Raw genomic sequence first — 25013 nt, forward strand, 5'->3', positions numbered from 1 at the left:
TAATGCTGGCCAGGCCCCTGGGCATGGAGTCCCGGGGCCATAATTGGCCATGGGGAGGGAGCCACGCAGTTCCCCTCCAGGGAATAGGTTTTTAAACGAGGCGAAGCCCCGGGGAATGTGGTCCTCGGTGCTCGAAGTGGCTCATGGGAGGGGGCCACACGGCCCCCTCCCAGGAGAAATAAAAAAATAATTTTAACAAGGCCAGGCTCCGGGAGATGGGGTCCCGGGGGCCAATAGTGACTCAACGAAGGGGGGCCACACGGCCCCCTTCCCGTTTTTTTATTTAAAAAAATAAATAAAAAATGATCGGGCCTGGGGGATGGGGTCCCCAGGGCCCAGAAATAATTAAGGGAAGGGGGGCCACACAGTCCTCCTTCCAAAAAAGCAAAAGATGGGATTCCTAGAGGCCCCGCCCCTTCCATGCACCACTGTGCGAATGCGTCTCCTTGACGCGTTCTGAATTGGGCAATTAAGTCCCCTTGATTCCTGAAGGTCCCTGGGGGCCAACTAACCAGGTACTTCCAGTTAGCGCCATACAGCTGGATTGCAGAGCGGTGATCTGAGGCCGCATCCCTTTTTAAACCACTCTGCAAACGCGCCGCTTGGCGCACTGTTGGTGGGGCGATGAGATCCTGTTGTGTCCTGAGGACCTCAGGACACAAGTGGACTTCAGACCCTGAGCAGCAGTGACCCTGTCATGAGTGATGTGATATGTGATGTCATCAGCAGTGCATTACGGGGGCGCGAGTTATAGTTAGCTCAACTACCTATAACGGCCGAATTTCTCTGGTTTTGTACAAGTGAAATGTCCAACTAACTATAACGTCCCTGAAACCTGTGTTTTTTTCAGTGAAAAAAATAAATAATATATATATAATATACATATAATACTTACCTTTTACACTTACCAAAATACTTACATTTAAATGTAATTTTATTTTACTAAAAGTATGACTTTGCCTTGAATGCGTTTACAATAAAATTCGTTGTTAAGGCATTCGTGGTAAAGGCATCTCGTTCAGCCTTCGTTGTAAAGGCTGTTTCCCTTCGGTAACATTATTATTTTTTTCAGGATTACGTGTTGATTTACAGAGAAACGGTAGAACAGCACAACATGATTCTAAAAAATGTTTTGAAGCGAGTGATGGAAAATGGGATGACAACATGGTATTGGTTACTTTAGATATCTCAACCCTCTATACCAGCATAAGGCACTTGGATGGCCAGAGGGCTACACAGTATTTCTTAAAAATAAAACCAATGAGATTTGCAGCACACAATGCCATGCTGGTAGAAATGATGGAATGGTGCCCTACTAGGGATATTTTCATGTTCGGTAATGAATAGTTCCAACAGGAACAGGGAACAGCGATGGGCACCTGCTTCGCCCCCAGTTATGCTCATTACATCTTGGCTGGTAGGAGGAGCAGGTTTTTCGGAGGGCCGGAATTGGAACATTGGGCAGGAAATGTTTTAGTCTAGTTAAGGTTCATCAATGACATTTTCGTGCTGTGGCAGGGCACGGAAATGGGTGTGGATTTATTCATCGATGACCTAAACAAGAATATGTTGAATCTGAATTTTGTAGGGCACCAGAGTAAAAGTGCCATTGATTTCCTAGATGTAAGAGTGTGGGTGAGGGGAGATAGGTTGGAAAGCACGGTTTTTAGAAACCCCACGGCTTGTAATACGATACTTCATGCGGCCAGCTCACATCCAACTCCCCTTATTAGAAGTATTCCATTTGGTGAATTCTATAGGGCGTGAAGAACTTGTAGTACTATAGAAGATTACATAAGTGTGGAAAAGGAGATGACCAGGTTTTTGCAGAGTAGTTATCCAATTAAAATCTTGGAAAATGCCTCCCAAAAAGCGAGGATGTTAACTAGAGAGAAATTGTTATTTTTGCCATCCAAAACAGCTGTAAGGAAGAATAAACATAATTAGGAAGCGAATACAGATAGATTTATAACAACGTATAACACGAAACACGAAGAAATGAGATTGATTTTAAAAAAGCACTGCCACTTTATTAAATGTGACCCTATATTGGGGTCACAGATTAAGAAGTATCCAGAAATAACCTATGAAAAATCTAAATCCTTGAGAGATCAAGTGAATATAGGGAGAGTACTAAATAACAAACCTGGCTACAACAAAGAGAAGACTTTTAAATTTGTTTGAAATGTAAAGCCTGCCAACATGGGGTAAATCTTTTACATTTTAAAATGGTTTTTAATAAAACTGTAAAAATAAGAGGGTTTTTAACCTGTAAGTCAAGTTTTGAAGTTTACACTTTAAAGTGCCCATGTGTAAAAACATATGTAGGTAGTACTACGTTGCCATCCCACAACAGGATCCTGCAACACAGGAGAGCTATAAGCAATAACGATCAAAGCTATCCTATGGCTAGGCACTTTGAAAAGAAGAATCAAAGTGATCCTACATTAATGCTTTATAGCTGTATAGCCGAAGTACCCAAAAAGAAAAGAGGTGGCAATAGAGAAAAAGAGTAACGGAAATTGGAAACCTACTATATCTTGGAATTAGAGAGCAGGAGCCAAATGGACTGAATGTGGACGAGGATTTGTTCACATGTCTTTATTAAATTTGCTGTACGAATTGCACATTCAAGAAAGCCAATCTTTAGTTTTAATCCAACATTTTTTTTAGGAGGAGGCCATTGGCACTAGCACTTTATTAATATTAGCACAGCACTAGCACTTTATTAATATCAGTATTTTTGGAAGCACTAGCACTTACAACAAGAGAAAAGAAAAAAGATAATTATAAATAAAAATAAATAAAAGGAGCTATAAATGTATGAAATTAATAAATTAATTAGTCACAAGGACTTTAGATACGAGAGGTATGAAATTGAGGTTAACACTCGAAGCAACTGAGTGTCAAAACTAAGGCAGCTTAAGGAACGATTAGCACTAACGCACTTTATTGACAATGGGATTTGATATTTTTCTCTTCCTGTTCTGCTCCTAATAATACAAGCTCCTACTCCTGATGTTTTCTGATACATTAAAAATAGAGAAGAGTGAATGTATTAGAATGATGTGACATTAAATAGAAAACATTTCTCTAATATGTGCAATATAAATGTTTCCGAATTTGAAGCACTTAGGAGGAAAGGGGAACTGTCCCATTTCTATTTTTTAAATTACAAGTTTTAAACAAGTTTTTTTCAAATATCATATTGTAATAATAATGTTTCCTTTTGAAATTTGTTTACAAATTATGATCAAAATGAATCTTTTGCAGAAAGTTTCAATTACTTGGAAAAGGAATGTGAAAGTATTTTATCATACAGGAGCGTTGTAAACAATATAAACATGTTCCAAGATGGCACCAAAATACTTTACCCCGAATACCTTACGTTTACACGAGGAAATGTCCTCTGTCTATGTGAAATTTCCTGTCCTTTTCCCTCCCTTTGTAGGGTAAAGGTACATGTATTTAAAAAAAATAAAGAAATGTGGCTCAATATCATGACCAAGGCTGCGGGCGGCAGCTGAAATGCGTAGATAATGCCATCACTGCAAAAAGAAAGAATTTGAGTGGAACAAACCTCTAAAGTGCCGGTCTTTCCTTGGAACAAAAGAATTTGCTTGAAAAAAATGTTTAAAAAAAATAAAATATATATATATATAGGAGTACGCGGGTACTCTGGGGTGGAGGAGTGTGCTCTGATCTCCGGCGACGCTATATTTGATAAAGCCCGTCTGGACCGGGATTGGATAACAGTGTGCACTATTCCCGAACAATGTCATCCGACATGTTGCGAGAGAGGGAGGCGGCGGCTAAAGAGATGTTCTTCGATACCCCTAAGTCGACACAGAGCGCCTGGAACATAGAACCAACGAGCAATGCTAACACCAGCTCAATACAACACAAAACGAAAACATTGGAGAAAATAATGAAGTTAGAACAGAGTAAATGGTGGGAATCGCGCTCACTTCAACGTTATGTCAAAGTGGGGCGCATTCCACGAGGATTGAGGATATTAACGGCCCCACATATGAGGAACCCAATCCCGACCTTATGCGGGAATGGGCGGACTGCAATCTTGACTCATCGCGAAAATTAACACTTATATTGATCAAATACGCTGACATCGATAGGGCGCGTCTACTTGCTGAGATTGATACAATCAATGACGAGCTAGAAGCAATGGGATCAGCTGAGGAAATAGCCAAACTTCGCAAAGACACGATGGTCCGCATCAAAAAAGAAGAGGAAAAAATTTCAAAGAGATAAAAATGACTATGAACTTGGGCAAATATTTACGTTCGCTAAAAAATACGATGCTACGCATAAGACTCACTCTAAGAAAGTAACATCCACAATCACAAATACAACTAGTAACTCAAGGAGAAATGACGGCAACAGTGAGACATCCTCAGTGGGACAAGGCTCCTCAATGGGCAGTGAATCTGAAACGGAAATGCGCGATCTCAGTGTAGGAGCCATCAAAAATAAACAATCCCCTGGCGAGGAAAATTAATTTTTTATGCGAAGAGCGGCTAGCAACTCTCAGACCCCGAGGTCCACGGAACACAACTGCAAGTGGAACAACTACAAACTGGGGCAGAGACGCAAAGCAAACAGAAAACACCGGGAGCAGTTACAAAAAGAAAACAAGGGGTCATTGGAGGTAAAGATAAATCAAACAGTTGTCATCCTATCTCCGGTCACTCTAACTGCAGATGAAACTAAAACTCTGAGCCTGGGTTTATCATATTGTCCTACTCATAACTTTGACTATGCCAATGTCAGGATGGACATTTACAAAGGGGTACAGATATTAAAATTAAAGAAATTCCACGCGTTGAGGAAAGCACAAAACAGTCAAGGAAACACGATACATGATACAATGATATCTAGTCACTTAACTGAAACCACAACTGACTCTAATCTCATCAACGAATTGGAGGAATTATGGAATGATACATCCAGCCAAGGAAAGCATGAAATGGAATCTTCAACAGCAGCAACAATTGTTGGGACCGGCAAGATCATTGAGTTGACCAACTTCAAACCGAAATCCACATTCACGCCCATTACTGTACATGACTCAATCGACACATTCCATGATGTTGTGTCTAACAAAATTAAGAAAATGAACAAAAAGATAAACATGACAAAAAAGCATTACCGAAATCAAGACACCAAATTCCACCAACTTATGACTAAACTAAAATCGAACAAAGAAGTTGTCATTCGTAATAGCGACAAAGTTGGCAATATTGTTCTATGGTCACAGCAGGACTACAAGGCTGAGGCATTTGGTCAGTTAAACGATAGAGACTGTTATATACGCACCAACATAACCACCTTGAAAGCAACATATCAGACCTATCACAAAAAGTTGTCTACATGGCGCCAGAAGGAACTTATTAGCGACGAGGAATACAAATATTTGAAAAAAGACAACCCTACCACTCCATCTGTATACTTTATTCCTAAAATTCATAAAGACGCTAAGAAACCTCCAGGTCACCCCATTATCACTGCTCGTGATAGCCTACTAGAGAATACCATTGTTTATGTAGACTTTTTCTTACAGGGATTTGTTAAAGCGCTTCCGTCTTATGTACGCGACACTAGTGACTTCATCAACAAAATCAAAGACACTCCATGGGGTCCAGATTTGTTACTTATCACACTTGACGTAACAGCCCTATACACCAGTATTTTGCATGAAGACGGCATAAATGCCATACAATTTTATCTGGCCCAAAGATCCACAATACACAGGTCACACAGTGAAATGTTGATTGCTATGATCAATTTTTGTTTGCGTAACAACATGTTTATGTTCAACAACCTGCTGTTTCAACAGATTCAAGGAGTTGCAATGGGGGCCAGCTTCTCCCCCAGTTACGCCTGCCTTCATATGGGCTGGTGGGAGGAGCTGGTCCTCAGGGTGCAATATGCTGAAATTATGGAGACCAACATTAAAGTTTGGCTCCGTTTTATTGACGAATTGTTTATAGTATGGCAGGGAACTAAAGACGAGGCTGAACAATTTGTCACTAACATTAACCAAAACTCCTTGAACTTAAGATTTACAGCGACCATAAGTGAGACCAGGGTCAATTTCCTTGATACTCAGGTTTTTGTACAGAACAACAAATTCGAAACCAGACTCTATCGCAAAGAAACGGCGGGTAACTCCGTCCTACATGCTACCAGTGCCCACCCACGGCACTTGGTCAATAGCATCCCCTATGGGGAAATGCTTAGGCTTAAGCGTATCTGTAGCACAGACAGTGGTCTTAAAGCGGCCAAAGAACAGAGCAGACAGCGCTTTTTGGAAAGAGGTTATTCACCTAAAATATTGGAACAAGCTATCACTAAGACCAGATTGCTTGATCGTGACCTATTACTTAGTACCAAAAGCCACATAGAACCTACGACTAGTGCCAAATCATGTTGTGAAACAGTTAATATACCAGAGTTCCGCCTTATAATGGGTTACAGTAGTCAGCACAAAGAAATTAACAAAATCGTGCAGACTAGCTGGCCGCTTGTGCTCAATGACCCGGTAATAGGACCCCTGCTTCCGCAGTGGGTGTCCATTACCCATAGCCGTGCACCCTCCATGAGGGATTGTTTGGTCACTACAAATCCGGAAATTATGAAAAACACCTCATGGCTGCAGACACACAAAGGGTTTATACATTGCAAAACCTGCAAAGCCTGTACACATGGAGTAAATACCACATCTTACACAACTCCCTCCAGCCTTAGGCCTTACAAAATTACGAAACTATTGACCTGCAAGACTGAATACACTGTTTATGTTCTTTCATGTCCATGTGGCCTTCGCTACATTGGTAGCACCAGGCCCATAAAAGAGTCCTACAACATCTCCGTGCTATAACTAATGCAAATAATACTTATCCAGTAGCGAGGCACTTTAAGGAATTCCACCAATCTAATAACAAGAGCCTCAGTTACTTTCTTATTGATGCTATTCCACCTAGCAGAAGGGGCGGAGAACGGGAGGCTAAACTCAGAAAGCTAGAGACCAGGTACATTTTACAACTTGATACCAGACACCCAAATGGACTGAACATCACGGAAGACCTTTATACATGTCCTTAATTATCATGTTTAGAACCCTTTTGGCCACCCGTTCAGCTCTCCAACTTCTTTTAACCCCTACATATCAGTCATTTTAACTCCATTGCCAGTGACCTCATATCAACACAATTTGGCCAATACGAGTTCATGACTCTCCGCCAACGTGTATTTGACCCTACTTACCTACCTGATTGGTTAGTGTCATTTAACTGCAGGCATTTAGTACTATGATACAACAGTGACACTGCTCCAGTAAAACACCCATGAGTATTTTTCTGACTGTAATGTTTAGTTGTATTTTTTAGCTGCGCAATTTGTTTGATTATTTAATTCGTACAATTCAAATTCTATATGTACTCATATTAGGTGTATTCATTGAAAGTATATATGTATGCGCAGGTTATTTCATTTTATTTACCTGCTTTGGATGTCCAAGTGTGTGTGAATCCTAGTTGACATATCAGGTTTTCAGTTGGAGAGGCAGTTGTATTGGTTTTAGCTTCGCTCTTTATACATACATAGATCTGGCATAGGAAATTATTTTTATAAAATGTGTTCATAAATTATTTTTAGAAATCATTTTAGAGATAATTTTACCAATAGCATATATATTTATTACCTATTTAATATTTATATATTTATGTATGGAGTAGTCGTCTAGCATATTACCAGTACCTCGGTACTTTATATATCCAACCGATTTTATGAGGTTTTACAGTAATTGATTGATATACAAGGGTGAAGAGTGGGGGATATTGGTATGTCATTTAGTGTATCATGTTTTATCTTTATTCTTGAAACGTACCTATACAACTGTTGGTGTCTCACATCAGAAAGTCATGATACTGCTTCTGTATTTTACAAACATAGAAATTGTGCCCTTCAGGTGCAATACCCTGATCATGACTGTTCCCCCTCAATGATAGAGGAAGATGATTTATATATTTAATGCTGAGCATCAAGATTGTTGTGTTGTTAGCAGAAGCTTTATACATTTTATGAAAGAAAAAATCTTTTGAATTATTAACTTGCACTTTAGCACAAAATTAGCACTTTTGCACGATGGTTTTTATTCCACATGAGCCAATATTTATAATTTTTTAGAGTAACCTGTTAGGTCATCGCCCATAAATTGATCATCAAAACTGGCAAATGTCTGCGTTTACACCTTTATGATCGCAGTAATAATTTTACATGTTTTTAATATCTGAACAAGTCTCACTGAAATGTATTTTACATGTATTGCGCATTGTTTTGTTGGTAGCACTGAGTATGTCTTTTAGCTCTATCAATTGGCTAATCACGTGGTCGATATGGTAATCACGTACTGTCACTTTAAATTGCACTCTCTGAGCAACATCTATTGTCGAGTGAGCAAGTGGCTGTGGCTGCGAAACGCGTCTTGGCATAAGGGAACAATAAAATACCTTTGAAGCACTTTCTCCGGGTCTGTGTCCAGATTACGGCAAGCGGCGCTCACCAGCGAGGCAGCGCGAGTCGAATTTTGGAGTTGTTGTATATATATATATCTTATAATATACACAATACTTACCTTTAATACTTATCAAAATACTTACATTTAAATGTATTTTTTTTACTACAAGTATTGTAATTGTAATTGTAATTGTAATTTATATTTATATAGCGCATTATCACCAACGGTCTCTAAGCGCTTGCTTTGGGAACCCGTCCTGGTTTTTCCCTGTGAGATAACCCGTACTGGGCACCCCCAATGTGAAAGCCAGGCATCCCGCCGCGGGGGGCCATAGTGGAGATTAAGCAAGCTATTGCCCGGAGTTGCAGAGTGTGAACCCGTGATTCGAGCAGGCACCGAAGCGAGAATTATCGAGTCCATGGACATTTTGGGCTCAAGACCCTGCCGCGTCTGGAATTGAACCCTGGTCCCGGGTCTGACCTCTGCTTCATGGTCTGCCTCTTCTAACCATTGAGCCACACTTCTCCATGACTTTACCTTGAATGCATTTACAACAAAATTTGTTGTTAAGGCATTCGTGGTAAAGGCATACCCATTGTAAAAAGAATCGTTGTAAAGACGTTGTTTTAAAAAAAAAAAATTTTATTGAAAGAAACATAAATACAAATAAACAATCGAACTTCACAAGGCAAGGAAATAATAACACATTGACATGGGTCCGTGTGGGCGGAGCTCAAAGGTTAGACTAATATAGTACAGTCGGATGAAACGGGGGTAGGGGTGGACAAGGAAACAAGCAACCATAATACAGTAGATGGCGAGCGAATGTCAATTAGGGGGACAAAGACACGTCAATGGTTACATCATGTGGGGGAGTACATATATTACCACGGTAAGCATTCCACTGGGACCAAATTCTACCCCATTTCTTGGGCCGTCCCCGGGAAAGGTACACGGTCTTCTCCCGGAACATGCACCAGTCCATGTTGTCTTTCCACGTGGACAGGGTAGGTGGTCTATGCGAACCCCAGAGCTGGGCAATGTCCCTCTTCGCAACCATATTTCCAAGGGTCGCCCACGTAATCTGAGCTGAGCTGTAGTCATTAGGCTCCCAGACATTCAACAGACAACGCCTGGCCTCGGGCAGCAGGGACACACCCGTGACACTTTTCATGACATCGTGCACTCGAGACCAGAACCTAACCACCTCCGGGCATTCCCACAATATGTGGAGAAAAGAACCAGACATCCCACAGCCACGCTTACATAGCCCATCCAAAGAAAAACCCATTCGAACCAGGCTAGGCCCAGTAACATACACTCGGTGAAATATCTTTAGTTGGACAAACCGCAATCGAGCAGGAATGGCGACCTCCTTGGGAGAGGACAATGCAGATTGCCAGTCCTCATCGTCTAATTCAAGTCCGTCTGCACTCCACGCAGCCCGGAGGCGGACCAGCAAGTCAGCTCTGTTATTAATGAGTTTCTTGTAGATGAGAGAGATCGTGCTGTCGGGCACGTGACCATCCAAAATACGGTCCTCCAAAGGGGAAGACTCGGGGATATCGACACCCGCTGCAAACACAGACAACAGAGCATGGCGGATCTGGGCATACCTAAAGAATTCAGTATCACCAAGCTCATACTCCACTCGCAGCACATGTAAAGACGTTGTTGCTGTTCTGCCTTCATTGTAAAAACATCTCGTTGTAAAGGCTGTTTCCCTTCAGTAACATTGTTTTTTTTCAGAATCATGTGTTGATTTACGAAGCAACTGTGGAACAGCACAACATGATTCTAAAAAAAGTTTTGAAGCGAGTGATGGAAGTGGGCCTTACATTACGGAAGGAACATTGTGTTTTTCCTTGCAAGGAAATAGAGTATTTGGGGTATACCATTTTGGGAGATGGGGAGACGCCAAAGAGGGAGTTACTGTCTGCTAGTAGATTGTCCCTCCAACCCAGTGACAAAGATCATTTGAGATCGTTTATGGGGCTCATCGAGTACTATGCTAAGTTTGTGGAAAATGTTACGATAAAGACGGAAGGTTTGAAGGTTTTGTTAAAAAAAGGGTGTACATTCAAATGGGGTGATATGATCAAACAGGAGGTGTGTGAGGTAGGTATTCTGGTACCCTTCTACACGTCCTTGAAATCAGTCCTCACTGTTGATGCTAGTGCGTCTGGGGTGGGAGCTGTGTTGGCTCAGGTTCATCGCAAACTGGAGCGTACGGTAGCTTTTGCCTCAAAATCTTTGACGGAAACAGGAAAAAAAATTCGGTCATCGAGCGTGATGCATTGGCGGCCACCTGGGCCACAGATTAATTCAGGACATATTTGTGGGGCATAAACTTCCTCATGAGGACTGATCACAAACCGTTATTGAAGGTGTTAACTCCAGGTGAGGCTGGAAAGGGGTTGGCCAGGTTAGCACGGTTGGCGGCTCGTCTGCAAGAATATGTGTATACTGTTGAGTACATCCCTGGTTGGCGCCTTCTCAAGCTGATGCCTTGTCCCATTTGTCTGTCAAATGGGAGCTGGTTGATGGTGATGCTGTCTGCAATATGGAAAAAGAAGGTGCTGAGGCTTGGTTGGAGGACGTTGCCTGTTACTGAGTGGGTGTGTTTTCTAAGGAAGAATGAGTGCTGAAGCTGGACAAAGATGAAGTGTTTCAGGAGGTGTGTAAGATGGTGGTGAATGGGGGCAGGAGGGAGAGTATGGTTGCAGTGACAGGAAGACTGTTTATTATACTTTTGGATGAATTGTCCGATTGTAAGGACACTTTGTTGATGAGAGGGTACATGGCTTGCAGCCATGGAATCCCTTGATCTCTCTTCTAGAGTAGTTAGCCCAACACACATGGCGGGTCATGTATTGGACACCATCTGTTCCAACATTTCAGAACTAGTAGTGGAACCTCCGCAGAGGGTAGGTTGGACGGACCACTCTGTACTAAGCTTTTCCTGGGCCCCCTGAAATTGGGTGATCTTTCGCAACCTCGCAAAGAACGCCGCAGATCCTGGAAAAAGGTGACAGCTCCCGCCTTTAGCGGTGCTTATACTCCTCCAGCACTTATGAACTGAAATGATTGTGACATGGCTTTAAAATTATGTGAGGCATCTATAACAGATGTCCTAGACTCTATTGCACCACTGAAGATGGTAAAAATCCAGGCCAGGGCAGCCCCTGCTCCGTGGTATACAGATACACTCAGAAGGGAAAAAGCCCTATGTAGGGTAAAAGAAAGGAAATGGAGAAAATCCAAATCCGAGCAAGACGAACAGTTCTACCGAGAGGCCCATAGAATGTATTTAAATAGCTGTAACTCAGCCAGGAGAGCTCTTTGCCATCCCAAAGGAGTTCACAAATCCACTGGCGAATAATCCGCTCCCACCATCCACACAGGAACTATGTGATCACTTAGCGATCCACATCACTAATAAGATCGACACGATATATCGCTCCTTCAGGCCTGAAAAGGATGTTCATGAGACAGCCTCCCTCCATGTAAGCCCCTGCTCCCCGAGCTTAGAATTCTTGCCCATCATTACTGGTGAGCAGGTGAGTTTTATTATGTCAGGCGAAATCGGATTCTTCTTTAGACCCGGTACCACCTGCGGTTGTCTGAGCTAACCCCGATCCTAGCGGACACACTTGTAGACATCTGTAACATCTCATTAGCGACGGACACTTTTCCACGCAAATGGAAAAACGCACACATTAAGCCCCTGCTCAAAAAGGCTCTAGCAGATCCTACTGATCTACAGAATTACAGGCTGATTTCCCTTCTCCCTTGTTGCTCTAAAATCATGGAGACACTAATCAACCGACATCTTTCTCGCTATCTAGAACAGAACAAAATACTAGAATCATCCCAGTCCGGCTTCCGTGCATCCTACAGCACCGAGGTCGCTTTACTAGAGGTTACCGATATATTAAGGATGTCATTGGCTAAGGACTCTCCAGCTATGTTAGTGCTGCTCGATCTGTCGGAAGCCTTTGACACCATCTCTCATCGTATCCTGTTGAACAGGCTTCGAGAGATTGGTGTCGGAGGTATGGCCTTTAAATGGATTCAGAATTATCTGTCCGACAGAACACAATACGTCCAGTTGGAGTCTGTTGTGTCACATACAGCTGCGGTGGATAAGGGGGTTCCACAAGGCTCTATATTGAGCCCCACTCTATTCAACCTATATGTCGCCCCCTTGGCCTCAGTCATCAGAAACTGTGGGTTTCAAACCATATCCTACTCTGATGATACGCAGCTGATAGTGCACATAGAGAACGACCCTGCAGTAACAAAAGCTAAGTTCATAAACTGTATGACTAGCATAGCAAGTTAGATGAGGAAGAACTTTCTGCAACTTAGCTCCTCCAAAACGGAGATACTGTTGTTTGGCAAGGCAGAAGAACTGTGGACCTCTGATGACTGTTGGCCATCAGAACTAGAAGAAGCTATTTCCCCAAGAGGGTGGGCTAAGAACTTAGGTGTTAGAATAGATAATAAGCTATCGATGGAAGAACAGGTGAAGACTCTGCCAGGCACTTGTTTCGGGACCATGAAGATGCTCAGATAAATCTTCCCCTCGATACCGCTCAACGCCAGAAAGGCCCTCATTCAGTCGCTCCTAATTAGTCGCCTTGACTATGGCAACTCTTTGTTGGTAGGAATTAGGGAAGACATGTTATCCAAATTGCAGGTTGTTCAAAATACAACAGCTCGTCTTGCCCTTAATAAACCAGCACAAACCCCTTCCCTTCCTCTCCTACGCCAACTACATTGGCTTCCTGTTAGGAAACGAGCTATCTTCAAGCTGCTATGCATGTTTTTTAAGTCCCTGCACGTAACGGGACCCGCTTACTTGACTAATAAAATTGAACGCTATCAACCTGGACGACAACTCAGATCTAGCAATCGTAGCCTGCTCTGCAGCCGGAGAATAAGGAAAGTCAAAATGGGTGGTCGTGCGTTTTCTTATCTGGCCCCCAAACATTGGAACGAGCTCCCTGAACAAATTTGTGCCTTCCCCAACCTACCACAATTTATAAAGATGCTCAAGAACTGGCTATTTTAGAGATTTTATTCTACAATTAGCCTTCCCTCTCTGGCGCCGAGAGATCCCCTGGGGATGATTTGTGCACCATACAAATGAGTCTAAAGTAAAGTAAAGATTAGTGTCTCCGGAGAATCTGAGAAGGAAGGTTATACAGTTGGCCCATGAGGGACATTTGGGGCAGACGTTGACTCAGAGAAGAGTGAAAGAAAATATTTAGTTGGCCTGGTGAAGATGTTCAAGTCGCAGAATGGGTGGAAAGGTGTTTTGTGTGAAGGGAAAGTGAAAAGCGACTTAAGGTGGGAGAGCAGGCTGTTCTGGGTCATATTCAGGATCTGGGAGAAGTGTGGCATTCGGTTGGTCTGGATTTTATCGAACCTTTGGCTGGTGTGAATCGGGATCTTAGATTTGCCATGGTGCTGGTGGATGTTTATTCTAAATGGTTATTTCTACTAAGAGTACCATTGCCAGTTTGCGGGAAGTCTTTTGGAGGGAAGGTTTTCCTCATATTTTGTTAATGGATAATGGCACACAGTTAACTTCACATGAAATGAAAAACTTTCTTTCTGTCCATGGAATAAAGCACCACCGCACCACTTTTTATAACCCACAGGGTAACAGTATCACGGAAAGGATGCACTGCATGGTGAAGGGTACTGTACATTTTGCTTTGCAAGGCGGTTTGGATGTCTCTGTTGCGGTCCAAGAGGCTGTTTGGGCACATAACACAACCCTCAATGTGAGTATTAACAAAACTCCCTTTGACACCATGAGGGGGCGTAAAGCTAAAACCAAGCTGGTTCCTGGATGGTTGGGACGCACAGCGGAGCCTTCTGTGCCCATAAATGGTTATATGTGCTCAAGGATTCAGAGTGGCGATTGGGTAAAAGTTAAGGATGGTCATTGTGGCAGGTGCTGGTTCAAATTCTGGGGTCCCTTTAAGGTCAAAGAGGTGTTCGATGAGTAAGTTGTGTTGGAGAACAGTAAGAATTGGAATAGGCGCAGAGTGACATTGCTCAGAAGGGTGGTGAATGTAGAGAAAAACAGATTGAGAATGTTGAAGGCTGTAGTGGATTTATGTTGATGGGAGAAGAAGTACCAAGTTTTGTGCGGGGTGGAGGAGAATGCTGTGCCAGTGCCGCTGGTGCCAGTGGGGATAGAGAGGTGTCGGAGCCTGAAGAAGAGTCAGGTACAAAGGGAAAGGAAAATCCCTGCGTACTTACTTGATTACGAGCTGGGCTCAGATTGAGTATTGCAAAGACAAGGTGTTTGTTATTCAATTCCCCTGTGTCATGTCGCCTCGCCTGACCCTGGTGTTGGTATAGGGCAGGCGGGGGAGGAGCGGGAGGCGGGAAGGAGACGGCAGTACACGCACGCACCAGGAGAATAAAGAGGTGTGTAATTGAGCTCCCGTGTGCGAGTCTTCTTTGGGGGGCAAAACGTGAAACTAGCGACGAGGGTGGGATCCTTGTGACCCACAGCTTCTGCCCCCCCCCGCTGCCGCGCCATCTGTCAAGTGTGCAGCCGAAGATCGGTTCCTCCAGCGCTCCAGCGCTCCAACGCGAGAGAGCAGCGTGAGACGCGACCTGAGTCGCGTGGAGGCCTACGCATTGCCCGAGCACCGTGTAAAAGGACTGGAGCCTACGCCAAAGGGTGAGTCCAAATCAGCGACTACCTTTGTGAGAAGCAGCAGGAGATATCAAAGCAAATGCCATATATGAAGACCCACGTCCTCCTCGGCGGCCATCTTTGAGTCAGAAAACCATACAATATGCCAACAGGTAATATTTTGTAGACAATTAAGCATGTATGCAGCAAGCATTACAAGTGCAGAAATAAAGGAGACTACTATTCGATTAAGTTTAGATTGTTATTCATCTTATATTTCAACAAAAATTATATAGAGTCAAGTTTATACAGTTATAGCAGCAATGTATGAGAGAAATCATATGACAACCAGATAGCACTTGGTGCTCAAGTGTGTACAAGTGAAGTACGTGGCGACGCAAGTGACAAGGTGAACAGCGTGAACGGCGCAAAGTGAAAAATAGTGTAAATATTATACAGTGGGTGGCTCAAGAATAATAACAAATTGAAGTGACTGTATAGGGTAATTCGCGATTTGTATTGAGCCAAAGTAGAAGATGCGCCTAGTAATACGCTGTAAAGTCGACGGCTTTTCGATCCTCATCAATTGGGATCGTCTTCAGGACAAGGTTGTCTGGTTTTGAGGGTGCTGAGGGACGAAAAGGACAGTTCAGTGGGGAAGGGAAAGGGTAAAGGCGGGAAGGGGAGGGTGGTGGGCGCTGGGGGCAGGAACAGAGCCAAGGGTGATGGACTGCGTGAAACTGGCAAGATACATGGGGGGTGGGTTGGTGTGGGGGTGAGGTGTGAGGCGATGAAAGGGCTTGTCAGGGTAATTGGCGGTACAAGCAGGATGTGTGCGGGACAGGGTGAGTCAAGGGTGGGCGGTGAAGGTGCCCGGCGGGGGCGCGAGATGTAAGCGCAAGGCATGGACTGTGCTTGATGGCTGTGTGCGTGTCCAGGAAGGGGCGCGGGAAGTGGACGTAAGGTAAGGACTGTGTAGGGTGGCAGTGAGCGTGTCAAGGAGGGGGCACGGGATGTGGGCGCAAGGCATGGACAGCGCTGGATGGCAATAAAATGGCGGGAGACCTAGGGGAAATGTGAGGAACTGATCGGGGTTAGCGGTGTGGTAAGGGCTGCAGATACAGTGCCGGCAGGGCAGGGCGGGTCAACAGTTAGAAAAAATGTAGAGCGTGCAGGTGTAAGTGGCACTGGGTTGGGTAACTGGAATTGCGACAAAACCACGGGCGGGTGTGAGCAGAGGACGGCGCAGGGGGGTGCTGGGGGTGGTCAGGTAGCGGTGGAGAGGAGGACAGGGGTGGCCAGGTGTGAGGAGGCGGGGGAAGGGTTAGGATACGGAGGTGCTGGAGGCGGTCAGGTAGCGGTGGAGAGGAGGACAGGGGTGGCCAGGTATGAGGAGGCAGGGGAGGGGTTTGGATACAGAAGGGCAGACCAAGCTAAAGGCTAGAGTAGGCATACCTGGAGGCTACACGGACATGAAAAAGTAGATCCGTAGTGAGGAAGCGGGGAAGCGTCTTCCGGGATGACTCTAAAACAAAAGTGTAACAAATTGCAGTGAGAATAAATAGGGGATGCGGGGGCGGTGTACATGCAAAGCTAGCGGCAGGATAATAACGTTGAGATGTGGTGAAAGGAACGCCGTCAATAAACGTCTCCAGGGTAGCAAATCCGAGTTGCTCGCATGAGCAAGGTCGCAGATCCTAAAGAAGGAAAGTAAGGGGACGATCAGGGTGCACAAGGCCAACAGGGACTGAAGGCATCAGGGCGGATGGGCGGCGCGGGAGGTATGCACGTACCTGAGTGAATCAAAGTATCTGCTTGGGAGTAGATCCAAGGGCTGTGTTAATCCAGCAGCAGGCGGGACAGGAATGGGCTTCCGGGGTTAAGCAGGGGAGAGGTTGGTCATGTGATGTGTGATGTGTACGGAGGGGCGTCAATCAAGACGCAAGGGGAGGGGCGGGGACAGCGGTGAGCGGGGAAAGAATTAAAGGTGCACGTTGTCAATAAAGGAAAAAACTTTAACAAACTATCGTAGCACAAAAAACTTTAACGCTGCACAACCAGTGTCTTAGGTGGCATGTACACAGTTATTAGTGACAACGGTGGAATCTCACATGGAGTGCCATGCATTCATATTGCATAAATGACATGGGAAAGCACAGTGATAACGACGGTAATTACTGATGGCTGGTAAAGTGGCTATCGCAGCACAAACAGTGTCTATGGTGGCATATACATGTGTGGGAGTGAAAATGATGAGAGATCGTATGAAGTGCCATGTATTTATATTGCATAAATAACAGGAGAGGGCACGGAGATAACGAAAGTAAATCCTGACAGCTGGTAAATTGGCTATAAGGGCACAGTGGAATACAACAAGGAACAGGATACGTTTACCACAAATTTGTAAATCAGTGACAATGTGCGGGATCATGTAGGCCGACATATACAAAAAGACATCATAAAGTAAATAAGCATATAAATGAGTTACTAGAAAGAATACAGAAGGAATGATCAGCTTATGAAGCAGAGGTTGGATGAATATTAGGGAGGCTGCCAGTGACAGACATAAATGGACCGGGGGAAGGGATTCAGTCAGGGAACGCAATGTAACAAGGTGTGCGTAACAGGAGGCAGAGAGGGCAACAGATTATGTTGTGACTGTACTATTCCACTCAACAATAGTGTTGAGACCCTGGTTGACGGAGTTGCAGAGGGTCATCCATTTGCACTCTGCCTTGTTCAGAAGGAATTTGATGTCGCCACCCCGAGTGGGGAGGGTTGGTTTCTCAATCACTTGCCATCTAATGTCTGTGTCAAGGTGTTTCAGTTCAAGGAAGTGTGCGACCAGTGGAGCTGTGAGTACCTTGCAGTTGATTCTGCTTTTGTGCTGAATGATGCGTTGTTTTATCATCTGTGTCGTTTGCCCGATGTATGTGAGGTCGCATGGGCATCTGATGGCATAGATCACGTTCTGTGACCTACAGTTGGTATGGTTCTTCAGTTTGTGTATACGGCCATTGTAAGTGAAGTCCTTGGTATTGGAAGTGAGTTCACAAACGCTGCAATTCTGGCATCTGTAGTGCCCCAAGATGGGATCTAAGCCCCAGGCTGCAGTGATAGTGTGTCTGTCCGTAGGTAGTTGTGGCAAGGTGATGGCATGAACAAGATGGCTGGCGTGATTATTGCCCCGTTGGTAAGAGAAGAGCGGTTCGTCTTGGAATTGTTTGTGCTAGCGTAGCATTGGGCAGTTTTTCTTTATGATTTTACATATCTTGTTGCTGTCAGGGCTGAATTTAGATACAAAAGGTATCCTTGTCATTGACTTCTTTGATTGGGGTGTGAGGAGGTGCTCGCGGTGGCAATACCAGGCTCTTTTTCTTGCTCTGGTGACCAGGCGGCGGGGGTATCCTCTGTGAATCAATTTGTTAGTCAAGATTTCAGCTTCATGGAAATAATCCTTACGCCATTTGCAATATTGTCGGATGCGTAAGAACTGTCCATATGGGAGCCCATCCCGCAGACCCCGCGGGTGGTAGCTAGAGTATTGCAATAGAGTGTTTCTTTCCGTGGGTTTGTGGTAAAGCGAGGTTCCCAATTTTCCGTCGTCCGCATGGATGGTGACGTCCAGAATGGGAGGTCATTGCTCTTGCAGTCACTTGTGAATTTCAGATGCTCTTGTGACCGGTTAATTGCAAAAAACAACAAGTGATGGACTGAATGTGGATCAATGTCACACACTCCCCAGTCAAAAGATCTGGGCCCAAATCCATCGTTTTTTTGCACTCCACACCACCCTGGGTCAGATAATGGCTTTATGCAAATCAGCTCTGACCCTGTTGCCCCATGGGAACAGTCCAGTCCGAACTACAACAGCCATATCTTTCCCAGACCGGAATCAAGCATCCGAGGACCGGACCGGTTTCGAGGTAACACCTCTCTTCAGCCCGGCTAGCTTGACTCCAAGTGGTGTGGAGTGCCTGGGACCCACGTCTGGGCATCCCCAGCGCACTTAGGGCGGCAATTGTAAAAAACAACAAGTGATGGACTGAATGTGGATCAATGTCACACACTCCCCCAGTCAAAAGATCTGGGCCCAAATCCATCGTTTTTTTGCACTCCACACCACCCTGGGTCAGATAATGGCTTTATGCAAATCAGCTCTGACCCTGTTGCCCCATGGGAACAGTCCAGTCCGAACTACAACAGCCATATCTTTCCCAGACCGGAATCAAGCATCCGAGGACCGGACCGGTTTCGAGGTAACACCTCTCTTCAGCCCGGCTAGCTTGACTCCAAGTGGTGTGGAGTGCCTGGGACCCACGTCTGGGCATCCCCAGCGCACTTAGGGCGGCAATTGCAAAAACCGGTTAAGCCAGTCGATGAAGGGGTCTAGTTTATCAGTTGTACCATTCCAGATAAGCAGGACGTCGTCGATGTACCGACGCCAGAGGTTGATGTTGGAGATGTAGGGGTTGGTTGGGGCGAGAATGAGTGTTTTCTCCAAGTTATGTGCAAACAGGATGGCAAAGTTAGGAGCAAAACAAGTGCCCATGGAGACCCCCTTCACTTGTAGGTAATATGTATCACGGTACAGGAAGTAGTTGTTTTGTAGAGCGATGCGTAAAAGGTCCATAATTAATTCTGTGGGGATCTGTGTGGGACTTCATGACGGGGTCTCAAGTGCAAGACTCTAAGCAGAAGCTGATAGCTCTGCGAAATTTGATAGGAAAGGACATTGCACAGATCTTTAAAGAATTGCCTGCTGCCAACGCCACCTCATATGAAGACGTGAAAGGAGCTCTAGACAGGAAGTTCCTCCACAAACAAAACTTAGACTACGAGCGGTACAAATTCAATCTCGCTTCGCAAGAAAAGGATGAGCCAATGTGTGGCTTCATTGCTCGCATTCGACACCTAGCCCGATACTGTGAGTTCGACACTTTCAAAACCGAAGATGCGCTTCGACTGCGCATTATTGAAGGGTGCCAGTCGGAATCGCTACGCCGCCGATTGTTAAAGAAACGCGCTTGAAGAAATAGAGGATCTTACTCACATTAATGATCAAGCAAAAGACCACGCCAAGAAGATGGAGGCCAGCAAATCTGAAAAAAAAGAACAAGCCTTCCGAATGCAGTCTCACACAGACTCGAGGCGCCGCTCCGACCGCCGCAAGCCTGGAAGACCGACGCAGTCCCTCCGTGCAACCTCCTCGTGCAACGGAACTCGAAGCAGTCAGGCAAGCAGACCAGCCTCGAAATGCTACAGGTGAGGCCGGGACAACCCGCATTCAGGCCAGTGTCCCGCCATAGGACAACAGTGTCACCGCTGTGGAAGAGAAAATCACTTCGAAGTGGCCTGTCAAACGCGACGGCAGGAAATGAAGACATCCAAGCCAAGTTCAGAAACCCGCCACCATGCAAGAGCAGTAGGAGGAAGAAAAAGGCGCTCATCCAGTTCATCAAGGTCAAGTGCGCCGTCAGTCAGTTCCTACAGATCCCAGAGGTCGACGTCCCGAGAATCGTCATCTCCCACACCCGTCTCGCAAGACAGCGATGAATACATGTGCATGGTGTCAGATCCAGACAGACTAAAGAAATACCCACGATTGAACATTCAAATAGGGAGTCACCCTGCCAAGTTTGTACTAGACTCAGGAGCGTCCCTGAACTACATCTGCACCATGGAATATCAGAGCAAGAAACCCCAGCCAAAACTAGAGCCAGCCGCTGTCCGAGTCTACACCTGGATGTCCAGGAAACCCCTACCATGTCTGGGACAGTTCCGCATGACTCTGACCTATAAGGACCGGCATATTCAAGCCCACATCCACGTGATTGAGGGTCCTGATGCGGCGGATTGCCTTCTCAGTCTACCGACAGTAGAACGCCTCAAGCTTGTCGAGCTTCTATACACGGTGGACGACTCCCCAGACATTGTCAACAAGTTTCCAAATCTCTTCAAAGGTCTTGTGAAGCTTAACCAGTTCAAAGTCAAACTACACATCAACGAGCAAATATCACCGATAGCGCAGCAACACAGGAAGGTGCCATTTCACCTGCAACAGGCAGTGGATGACGAGCTACAAGACCTGCTGAGAACAGATATCATTGAACGATCTACAGGGCCCACTCGCTGGGTGTCACCAGTGGTGGTCGTGCCCAAGAAAGGACAAGACAACAAAGTACGCCTATGTGTGGGCATGCGTGCCCCGAATACAGCTATCGAAAGGAAACGACACCCAGGATCCCACATCAGTTACATGATTGCACGTCTCAATGGGGCAACCATCTTTTCAAAGCTAGATCTCAATAAGGGATACCACCAGCTGGAATTACATGAGAAATCCCGCTACATTACCACCTTCACCACACATCAAAGCCTGTTCCGCTATAAGCGTTTAAACTTCGGAATATCTTCAGCCACCGAGATTTTTCAAGAAGCTATCCGGCGGGTAATCCAGGGCATCCCAAACACTTTCAACTATAGTGACGATATCCTGGTCTTTGGGGAAAATCAAGCAGAACATGACAAAGCCTTGGACCGAGTGTGCCACGCCTTACTCAGTGCTAACCTCACACTCAACCCGGATAAATGTGAATTCCACAAGTCCACACTAAAATTCTACGGACATATCTTTTCGAAAGACGGCATGAAACCAGACCCTGAGAAAGTGTCTACCCTTGCGGACACTTCACAGCCAAAGGACATCAGTGACCTCCGCTCTTTCCTGGGGATGGCAAGTTACTGTGCCCGCTACATTAAGGACTATGCCACCATCAGCTGCCCGCTCAGAGAACTCACTCTCCAAGGTCAGCAATTCCTGTGGTCACCCGTGTGCGAGCACGCGTTCAATGAAATCAAGAAGGCAGTGAGCACCGCTATCAACTTAGCATACTTCGACACCAAAAGAAAGACTGAAATCACTGTGGACGCCAGTCCTTTAGGCCTGGGAGCCATTCTGGCACAATATAACCATGAAGCAGACCAACGTCATGTTATCACATATGCCAGTCGCAGTCGAACTGATACGGAGAAGGCTTACTCGCAGCCTGAGAAAGAGAGCCTTGCGGTTGTGTGGGCCTGTGAACACTTTCACCTGTTTGTGTATGGGAAGCATTTCACACTCATCACTGACCACCAAGCGCTCATCACCATGTTCGGCAACCCGCGGGCAAAGATGCCCCCACGGATAGAAAGATGGGGTCTACGCTTGCAAGACTATGTCTACACTACTGTCCGCAAACCCGGGAAAGCAGAAAGCCCAGTGGACTATATGTCACGGCACCCACAAGCTCAAACACTAGAGCGGTGCTCTGTAGCGGAGGAATATATCCACTTCGTCATTGACAACGCATGTCCGACCGGCAGTGCCACTAGAGGCCATTCGTGAAGCATCTGCTCAAGATTCCACCACTCAAGCCATCATGGTCCGGATACGCACCAACTCATGGAGACACCTGGACAACAGTCACCAAGATACATCCGTCGACACTCAAGATCTCGTGACATTCAAACACGTCCAAGAAGAACTATCAATCAGCACGGATGGCTTATAACTGAGAGGTGCGAGGATAATCATTCCTCAGCGATTGCGACAGGGAGTTATCAACTTAGCCCAAGAAGAGCACAGAGAAGTTGTAGCCACAAAAATAGCACTCCGGGACCGCGTCTGGTTCCCATCACTTGATCAAATGGTGGAGGCCACGCTCAAGGACTGCGCCTCATGCCAGTTAGTGGGTCGAGATGAACCGCCGGCCCCATTGCAGATGTCTGAGCTACCAGATGGGGTGTGGCAACAAGTTTCTATTGACTTCTTTCGTCCACTAAAATCAGGCAAATATATCATTGTCATCATGGACGAATATTCTCGCTTTCCCATCGCGCATCAAGTATCCTCCACCAAAGCGACGGCTGTCATCCCTGTCTTCGATGAAACATTTGTAGCCTGGGGAATCCCCATGGTGGCAAAAACAGATAACGGGACACCGTTCAACGGCCATGAATTTGCCGAGTTTGCAAAACATCTCAATTTTAAACATCGGAAGTTCACCCCCTTGTGGCCTCAAGCCAACGGGATGGTTGAACGGTTTAGGGGACCCTCAAGAAGACTGTTCAGCAAGCAGAACTCGCATACCGCGACATTCAGCAAGCGCTAAATGAAGTGCTGCGAGCATACCGGACCACGCCGCACAGCACCACAAACCAATGCCCTGCCACCCTGATGCTTGGGCGAGTTCCCCGCACTCTGCTGCCCGCCTCGGACACTGTCATACAATCTCAAACCGTGAACACCGATCATGACATTCTGGTGAAATTTGATCAGGAGAAGAAATCAAAGATGAAAGACTATGCTGACCAACGCAGACATGCACGATGGACGGACATTCATGAAGGAGACTGGGTACTGGTAAAACGCGACCGAAGAACAAAAGCAGACAGTCGCTACCTAGCACACCCTTTGCGAGTCTCCAGTCGGAAAGGGACTATGATCACAGCCGAGTCTGAAGGTAAACGGATAACACGGAATATATCTCACTTCAAAAGATGTAACCCCTCTGTCTACACTCGAGTTCAGGACCGGGACTCGGGTATAGACTCGTCGAGTCAAGGAGGAAACAGTGATTGAGCGCATCCCAGCTTAGTGATGCCCGACGACACAAGGGACTGCCGTGCGCCGGAACAGGTGCGAACCAGCCGTCCACGAAGAACAACCAGACGACCTGTTCGACTCATTGAAGAGCTCTGTCATGTCGCCTCGCCTGATCCTGGTGTTGGTACAGGGCAGGCGGAAAGGGAGGGTCGTGAGGCGGGAAGGAGACGGCAGTACACGTACGCACCGGGAGAATAAAGAGGTGTGTAATCGAGCTCCCGTGTGCGAGTCTTCTTTGGGGGTCAAAACGTGAAACCCTGTTCATAGTTTCCTGTTTGTTCCTTCACTAGGTTAACCTCATTTTTACTCCTCTTCTAGGCTTATTTTTTTCTGATCTCCTTACATTGAGTAATTTGGTCTCTTATATTTTGTCTCTGTTCTCACATTCTCTGTGTTTCAGTTTATTATGGACATTTTTTCTCACTCAATTTGTTTGTTATGAGAAAGGGGGAAGTTGTGTTGCTTTCGTAATGTTAGAACAGAACCTTGATGTCAAGGTTCTGTTCTGAATGTTAGGTTTTGGACGGGGGGGCAGTTGGTTCGGAGGCTGGCAAGGGAAAGGTCACGTCTCTTGGTGGGCTGAATAAAGTTGAACCTACTCATTACTGGACGTTTTACTGGCTTCATTTACAACAGTTTACATATGAATTCAACCATCTGCTTTTCTGCTTATCATTCATTGCCACAATTACAATACAACAATAATTTAAGTTTGAATCACTGACTTTGAACGATTTCTCTCATCTCGAGTTGATGACTATCTTTGCTTTCATTACGCTGTTAGAAATGCGGTCGAGCAGGCTCAAGCTCTGGATTGTCACAACTAAAGGCAATGGTTTTCCAGCACTAAGTAAATATGAGGGGAGGGTTAAATTTTTCATTTCCCGCCTCTGCAGCCCTACTACCGCGCGAGCAACAAGAAACGTTTCTTTGGGAATGTCCATCCAATCCTCTGCCTTAAATTTTTAACATCGGATCGGGCAAGTCAGGCAGAAAGCGTCCTAGTTATGTTTCCAAAGCAACTGTGGTGCTTCTCGACCTACAATGAAGCTATCCAGAGGACTTGTGCAGCCATCTTGGAATTTTCCAACGCTACGTTTGAGATGCCGACGGATTAGAACACATTGTTTTAAATGTCATAAAGTATCTATTTCGTTTCCTGT

At 45.4% G+C, this 25013-nt stretch overlaps 1 long non-coding RNA gene across 2 annotated transcripts in view; it reads right to left on the reverse strand.

Annotated features, from left to right (window-relative positions):
- LOC144771334 (uncharacterized) overlaps positions 1-24764 on the reverse strand; it is a 364444-nt gene extending 339680 nt beyond the window's left edge. For both annotated transcript variants that reach the window (XR_013599277.1, XR_013599276.1), the window contains exon 1: positions 24576-24764. This is a non-coding gene — a long non-coding RNA (uncharacterized LOC144771334). The remainder of the gene's footprint in view (positions 1-24575) is intronic.
- Between the last annotated feature and the right edge of the window lie 249 nt (positions 24765-25013).

Source organism: Lissotriton helveticus, chromosome 1_1, assembly GCF_964261635.1.
Source record: "Lissotriton helveticus chromosome 1_1, aLisHel1.1, whole genome shotgun sequence".
Taxonomy (NCBI): domain Eukaryota; kingdom Metazoa; phylum Chordata; class Amphibia; order Caudata; family Salamandridae; genus Lissotriton; species Lissotriton helveticus.